Source organism: Panthera leo, chromosome D3 (genome assembly GCF_018350215.1).
Source record: "Panthera leo isolate Ple1 chromosome D3, P.leo_Ple1_pat1.1, whole genome shotgun sequence".
In the NCBI taxonomy this organism is placed as follows: Eukaryota; Metazoa; Chordata; class Mammalia; order Carnivora; family Felidae; genus Panthera; species Panthera leo.
This window is the reverse complement of record NC_056690.1, coordinates 87246105-87252666: the sequence shown is the minus strand read 5'-3', so window position 1 is coordinate 87252666 and position 6562 is coordinate 87246105.

Below are 6562 nucleotides of genomic sequence, written 5' to 3'. Positions count from 1 at the left end.
GTCTGTGATCAGGGCCACCACCGTGTGGAGAGCGGCAGTCTGCCATTGGGCCTGAGCGATCCTGCTTCCCCTGCGGGCCGCGCCGAGAAGGCAAGCTCCTGACCGCTCTCGACCGGAGCCGTTTCTCAGGGTCGGGTTTTCAGTGAGCCACCTTGAGGGATAAGGTGAGGTCTCCCTGCGGACACGACGTTCTCTCACTTCTGAGTTCCTCGGCTGTGATGCACACTCACTGCCCCTGCAGAGCACAGTCAAGCGACGGTTTCTCTGGCTGCTCTTAATGTATTTATTGTAATATATCCAACAGCCTGAGCCCCCTCACGCTGGCATCTTTACTTGGTTCACTATGGGCACAGTTATGTCTAGATCTCAGGGCATATCCCAGAACACCACTGGGAGGAGTCCCAAGAGTCCCTGAAAAACACTGACTCGTAAGTCATTGACCAGTGTCCTCATGTTAGTTCCCTCCTGTTGTGGTAAGCAGACGAACGACGCTCCCCAGATGTCCTTGCCTAATCCCTGAAACTCGTGAACACGTTACCCCACGTGGGAAAGAATCACTGCCCCGATGGTCAGTTTTCCAAGTTTGTGATGGGGAAATAATCCAGGTGGGCCCCATGTTACCACAGGCTCCTGTAAGACAGAGACAGGAGGGTCAAATGCAGATCAGAAGGGGTTGTTGTGACACTAGTAAGGGACCGCAAGCCCAGGCAAGCGGGAAGCCTCTAGAAGCTGAACAGGCAAGTAAATGAATTCTTCCCCAGAGCCTCCAGAACGAGCGCTGTGCTGCTGAACTATCTTAGACTTCTGGCCTACAGAACAGTAAGGTGAAAAGTTTATGTCATTTTAAGGCCCTGTGTTTATCTGTTACAGTGGTGATAGTGAACCGACATGTCTAGTCAGTCTTCTATTTCTCCTTTTCCTCCCTGAGCCTAATTCCCTCACGGCCTACTCCTCCTAATATTCCAGTTCCTGTCAGTGAATGTCAGCCAGATACGAATTCCTTTTCTGTGTAAGGCTCGAACTTCTCCTTGTGGGCTACACACTGAGAGCTGGAGGAAATGAGGAGACAGGAGAGAGGAGAATGGGTCTGGAGGAAAACAAGCATCACCTTGCCAGACAATGCTTCAAGTGGGGCCATGACACAATGTCTAGGTAAGATCTACCCCCGCCATCTGGAGGAACTCAAAGGTGTTTCGGAGTGGAGGGTATTTTGGGGTTGGCTTACCAAATATTCCAATCCAACGTCTTAGGGTCCTATTTTCCATGGAAAGTTTCAAATGGAGCCTCTCTTGTGGTTAGGCCACCATCACATTATCCTGACCTACTTTTTTTGTTTTAGCACAGGAGCTAAGAGTATCCATTCAAGTTGTAATAAGAGCTCTCTCACTTTCGAATATGCCTTAAATGGTCAATTATCTGATCTGAACTTATGTGTCTGAGATACTTGCAGGATATATTTTTCAATGCTGCACCTTTATGCTAGAATCCCTACCACCTCTAATTAAATCAAAGTTATACCACTCACTGTCAAGCAAAATGATAGTATATTACAAGTGAAGGTCAAATATGAACTGAGTTTAAAGACTATAAATATCCCAGGGCACACTTCTTCTCACAGAGCTGAAAGGTTAATATCGATCAGGTATCTAATTGCTAATGTTTATCCAAGAAAGGCACACCAGACTCTAGTAAAGGGACTTTTGTTCTATTGTGCCTTCCTCACCCACTCCAGTGAGTAATTTGTGTTAGATCAGTTTTATAGTTTTTGCAGAATGCAAGTTTTCCATTTAAATCGTCCCAAGTTCCTCATTTTTTGTTCCAAATACACGGTATAAACTTTCTCCTGATTATTAGAAGCTAAGAAGGGTATGGCATTGGAAGTTTAAGGTTGTGGCAAAAGAGGTATTTTTCCCCTACAATCTTATCAGCGTTGGACAGTATTGTTCAGAGTCAGCACAGGAAGAATGACATTTGGATAAAATTTGATTGGTAGGTAGGAGATGAAGCCAGAACGCTTTCTTGGAAAAGTTAGCTTGATGAATGGGACAGACAGGGGAGGACTTCAACATCAAGGGCTACTTAGTCAAAGGGATATCCTCAGGGTTGCTGGTTGCTCCTATGGCACATTCCTAAAAATTACTGAAAAGCATCCCTACTTCCAGATACTTTACTCCCATCTATAGGAAAACTTTTATAATGTATCGATCTTCTATCGCCATAGTCTAGACCAAATATGATAAGGGCTATATACGTGTATAATATGTGCTATATGAATGACTCCTACTTAATGTAGTGTACTATGCAGGACACAATGCAGAACTCTGCATAAATGTCCTGGATTCCACTTCCTCACAAAGTAGTAATCCTTGGTTATATATATTCTCTTGTAAAAGCCTGATCTTCCATTGGTCTTACGGGTTATGGATTCAATGACAGAAGGCCAAGTTGATAAACATTAGGATTTAATTTAAATGTATACGTAGTTTTCAGCTATTGAAATGTAAATGGGGAATCCAAAAATCAGTGAAATCTCTATTCATATAAAATCAATTTCTGGCATCTTCACAGTGGGTGACTGATGAATCACTAATAGGAAGTGGAGTGTCTTAATACAGAACCACTGAGATTGGCACAAGTATTTTCTTTCTAACCGTGTAAAAACTCCAAGAATTAGACTGGACTAAGTTCTGTCACAGTAGATTTAACCCTCTCAGACCACAGGACCCTGAAATTTCAAACCAAATGAGAGCTCCTATCACAACTTGAATGAATACTCTTAGCTCCTGTGCTAAAAAAAAAAAAAAAAAAAAAAAAAAAGGAGGTCAGGATAATGTTATGATGCTGGCCTAACCACAAGAGGCTCCACAGGAGAATTTCATGTAAGCACATGATGGTATTTTAACCTAAGTAGTCATGAAGGGTCTCATTCATCAGTATTGATAAATGATATTTATTCTTCTTTACTCCAATATTATCGTCAAAGCTATTAAATTTCCACTACCTTTCATCACCATAAAAACAACTTAAAAGTTATTTTTTTTCTAGTGGGTTCTTGGCCTTTTACACTGCACCTACCAGTAAGCATCATGAATGTTCTCCAAATTATTTGAACACCATTTTGACTTGATTTCTATTTGTATTTGACTTGATTTAAATTTCACTTAAATTATCTGCCTCTAATACCTATCCATCAAATACACACACCGAAGTAACACACATCCAGCATAGCAGAAAACTATATCTGCAGAAAAGGAAATGCTGCCTATTGGTACATATTATGACGTATATATCACATAATCTTATGATCCTGCATTAGACTTTATGTTTTCATACTCAGTAACATTCAGAGTATTGGTTCTTGACATTATCCCCAACCTCTCACTGAAACACCCCCTTCCCTTGCCTTTGGTGATTAACCATCCTAGTTTTGCCCAACTCTCTGTCCACAATTGTTCTGTCCATTGTTCATCTCAGCATCCTCTACTTGGCCATAAAATTCTGGGATTGCTCAGGCTTTCTCCCCCCACACCCCACTCTACTGTACTCATTCCAGGAACATCGACTCTTAGTGATGTACAGAAAAATACAAAATCAGTATTTTTTTTCTCTAAGGCCAAACCAAGATATTTGTCTACACACATGACAATTTAATTGTATCCAAGTAGATTAAATCACCAACTCTATTTACTACCAGCTCTATTGGAGAAGTGTAATTCCATACCCTTTGATACTGAGCTTTCCAGAAGACTTTGGTCTCATGATTTGCCATGTCACTAAAGCAACTCTAACCATGTTCCAAACCAAAATAATGATCTCTTGTCATCATCCAAAGGTTGCCTAATTCTCATAGTGACATCTCCACCTAGGAGAAAAATATTTTTTGGCATGAGCCAGAATCCTTTGGACCATACACAAAAGCACTATGCCCTGCATGTGCTTATCTGATACAAGAAAAAATCCTGTCAATTTTATTTTCAAGATACCTTTGTAAGAGAACTTAATACTTACTACAAAGAGCTAAGCTATTACCAACTTTTACCTAAAGTAAAAAATATCCTAAAGCAGTGAAAAAAATATCCTAAGCAGATTCTCAATCTTTAGTAAAGTCAATTTACAATTTTAACTTCAACTATGGCCCCAACTCTGCAGGTCAAAACAACAACAAAACAGCTGAATAAGCTATGTTAACCATCTCAGTCTACCTTAAAAAATCAAAAATCTACCTTAAGTTTATTTATTTTGAGACAGAGAGAATACGTGAGAGCAAGCAAGGGACAGAAGAGAGAGAGGGAGACAGAGAACCCCAAGCAGGCTCCATGCCATCAGCACAGAGCCCAATACGGGGCTCAATCTCACCAACCATGAGATCATGGCTTGAGCCAAAATCAAGAGTTAGATGTTTAACCTACTGAGCCACCAAAGTGCCCCAAGGAAATTGCTTCTTAAGGTTTTGTATTAACCCTTTACCTTGACAGAGCAATAATCAAAGTGCAATAAGATGTATTAGTGACTATACAGAATTCATCCTTTTTGCTTTGCTTGCAATAATGAGGTCAAGGGCAATTTATTTAATGTTTGTTTTTCAGAGAGCAAGCGTGAGTGGGGGAGGGGCAGTGAGAGGGAGGCAGAGGATCTGAAGCAGGTTCTGCACTCACAGGTCAGAGCCTGATGAGGAGGCTCGAACTCATGAACCGTGAGATCATGATCTGAGCCAAAGTTGGGTGCTTAACTAACAGAGCCACCCAAGCACCCTCTGTACCGGGCAATTCTATCATCCCTGACAATTGTGGAGAGTGAGCCGTTATTGACCTGAAATTTCTTTCCTGAGCTTAAGTAGCATGACTGATCACTTGAGCTAAGTCAGGGACAAATTTTGAATTCAAATACTTACCTCAAGGGGTGCCTGGGTGGCTCAGTCAGTTAAGCCTCTGACTTCGGCTCAGGTCATGATCTTGTGGCTCATGAGTGCAAGCCCCGCATTGGGCTCTGTGCTGATGGCCCAGAGCCCGCTTCAGATTCTGTCTCCCTGTCTCTCTGCCCCTCCCCCTCGTGTGCTCTCTCTTTCTCTCGAAAATAAACACATTAAAAAAATGTTAAAAAAAAAAAAAAAGAATAAACACATTAAAAAAATGTTTAAAAAAAAAAAAAAGAAGAAGAAGAAGAAGAAGGGAAATGCTCGAAACCCTGCTCCCAAGAAACCCCCTGCCCCAGCAATAAGTATTCTACTCCCTAGGTAACAACTGTCAAGGAAAGACAGAAACCCAAACTCCGGAAGCAGCTCTCCCTTGAGCCTGCCTGCTCCCAGATCTTGAGAACACTCACTTTGATGAACTTTTCTACTTGTACCACTCAACCATTGTGTCTGGTCTGTCCTTGAATTCTTTCTTGTAAGGAGACCGAGCAAGAGCCTCTAGGAACAACCTGGGGGTGGGCTGGACAGAAGCCTCAGAGCAGAGGGGTCTCTCCAGTCCACCTGGCAAGAGCTGTAAGGCCAAAGTTGGCCGAATTGAAAGCTGCTGTGGAGAGGCTTGTAGGAATTGTTTTAAGCCTTCTGCCTAAAGCTAAAATGAAACTAAGAACTCTGAAGAAAATAAAGACTTTCTGAAGCCATTGCAGAAAGACCTACTACAACATTCCAAAGAAAAAGAGCTCTAAATCTAGAACACAGGGATCTTTGACTTCCACTTTCACTGAAGATCTTCTCCCTGACATAAGGCAGCAGATGGAGGACAGTGTAGTTGGATGCCTATGTCAGGGTCCAGTTACCATAGGTTGCACCCCAATTCCTTGAGGAATTAAACAGTAATTGTGTGTATCTGGCAAATGTAGTCTTTACAAGAACAGAAATGTGGCGCTACAAACATTTCAAGCCCACTTAATCCTTTTTACCAATCTCCAAACCTCCCCTATTCACCTCAAAAGGCTTGCAATATTAGAAAGATATGGAGTGAGAAAACAAAATACCTTGTTGAAGAAACATCCTTTCTCTGTGCCCCTGACATGTAATGTCCTGCCTGGTCTCATTCAGGAACGAGAACCATCTCTTGAAATGCAAGCTTCAGGGAGGTAATTCTTACAGGAACAAGACAAGACAGAGAGAAGCTAGTATTTGGAAATTAGGTGAAGGAAAAATCCTAAAAAGTCTTTCCCACAAATACCAGTAAATCTTTAGCCATGTGAGTAGGTAAACTAAACTTACTCTCCCTGCCAAAAACACAATTTGGATTCAACTGCCCTTTTACAAACTACTGAGTTTTCTATTATTAAAGTTATCTCATAGCTAATTTTCTTTTTAAAACAAAAGTTGTAAGATGTGTCTGCCTGGATGTTTAAGTATGTCTGGGCATGCACGTCACACGTGTGATATTTTTCCACATCCAGATGACTCTGACGACGTTGATTCATAAAGAACTTTGTTTTAGAGGCAAACAAACCCTGTATAAACTAAGCATGCTCTCAGAAATATGAAAACTAACCCAAATGTTTTTCAAGTCCATGGGATCTATAATAATCTTTAGTAAATAAAACCTCATTTAAGTTTGTTGGTTTAATTAAAGCAGGC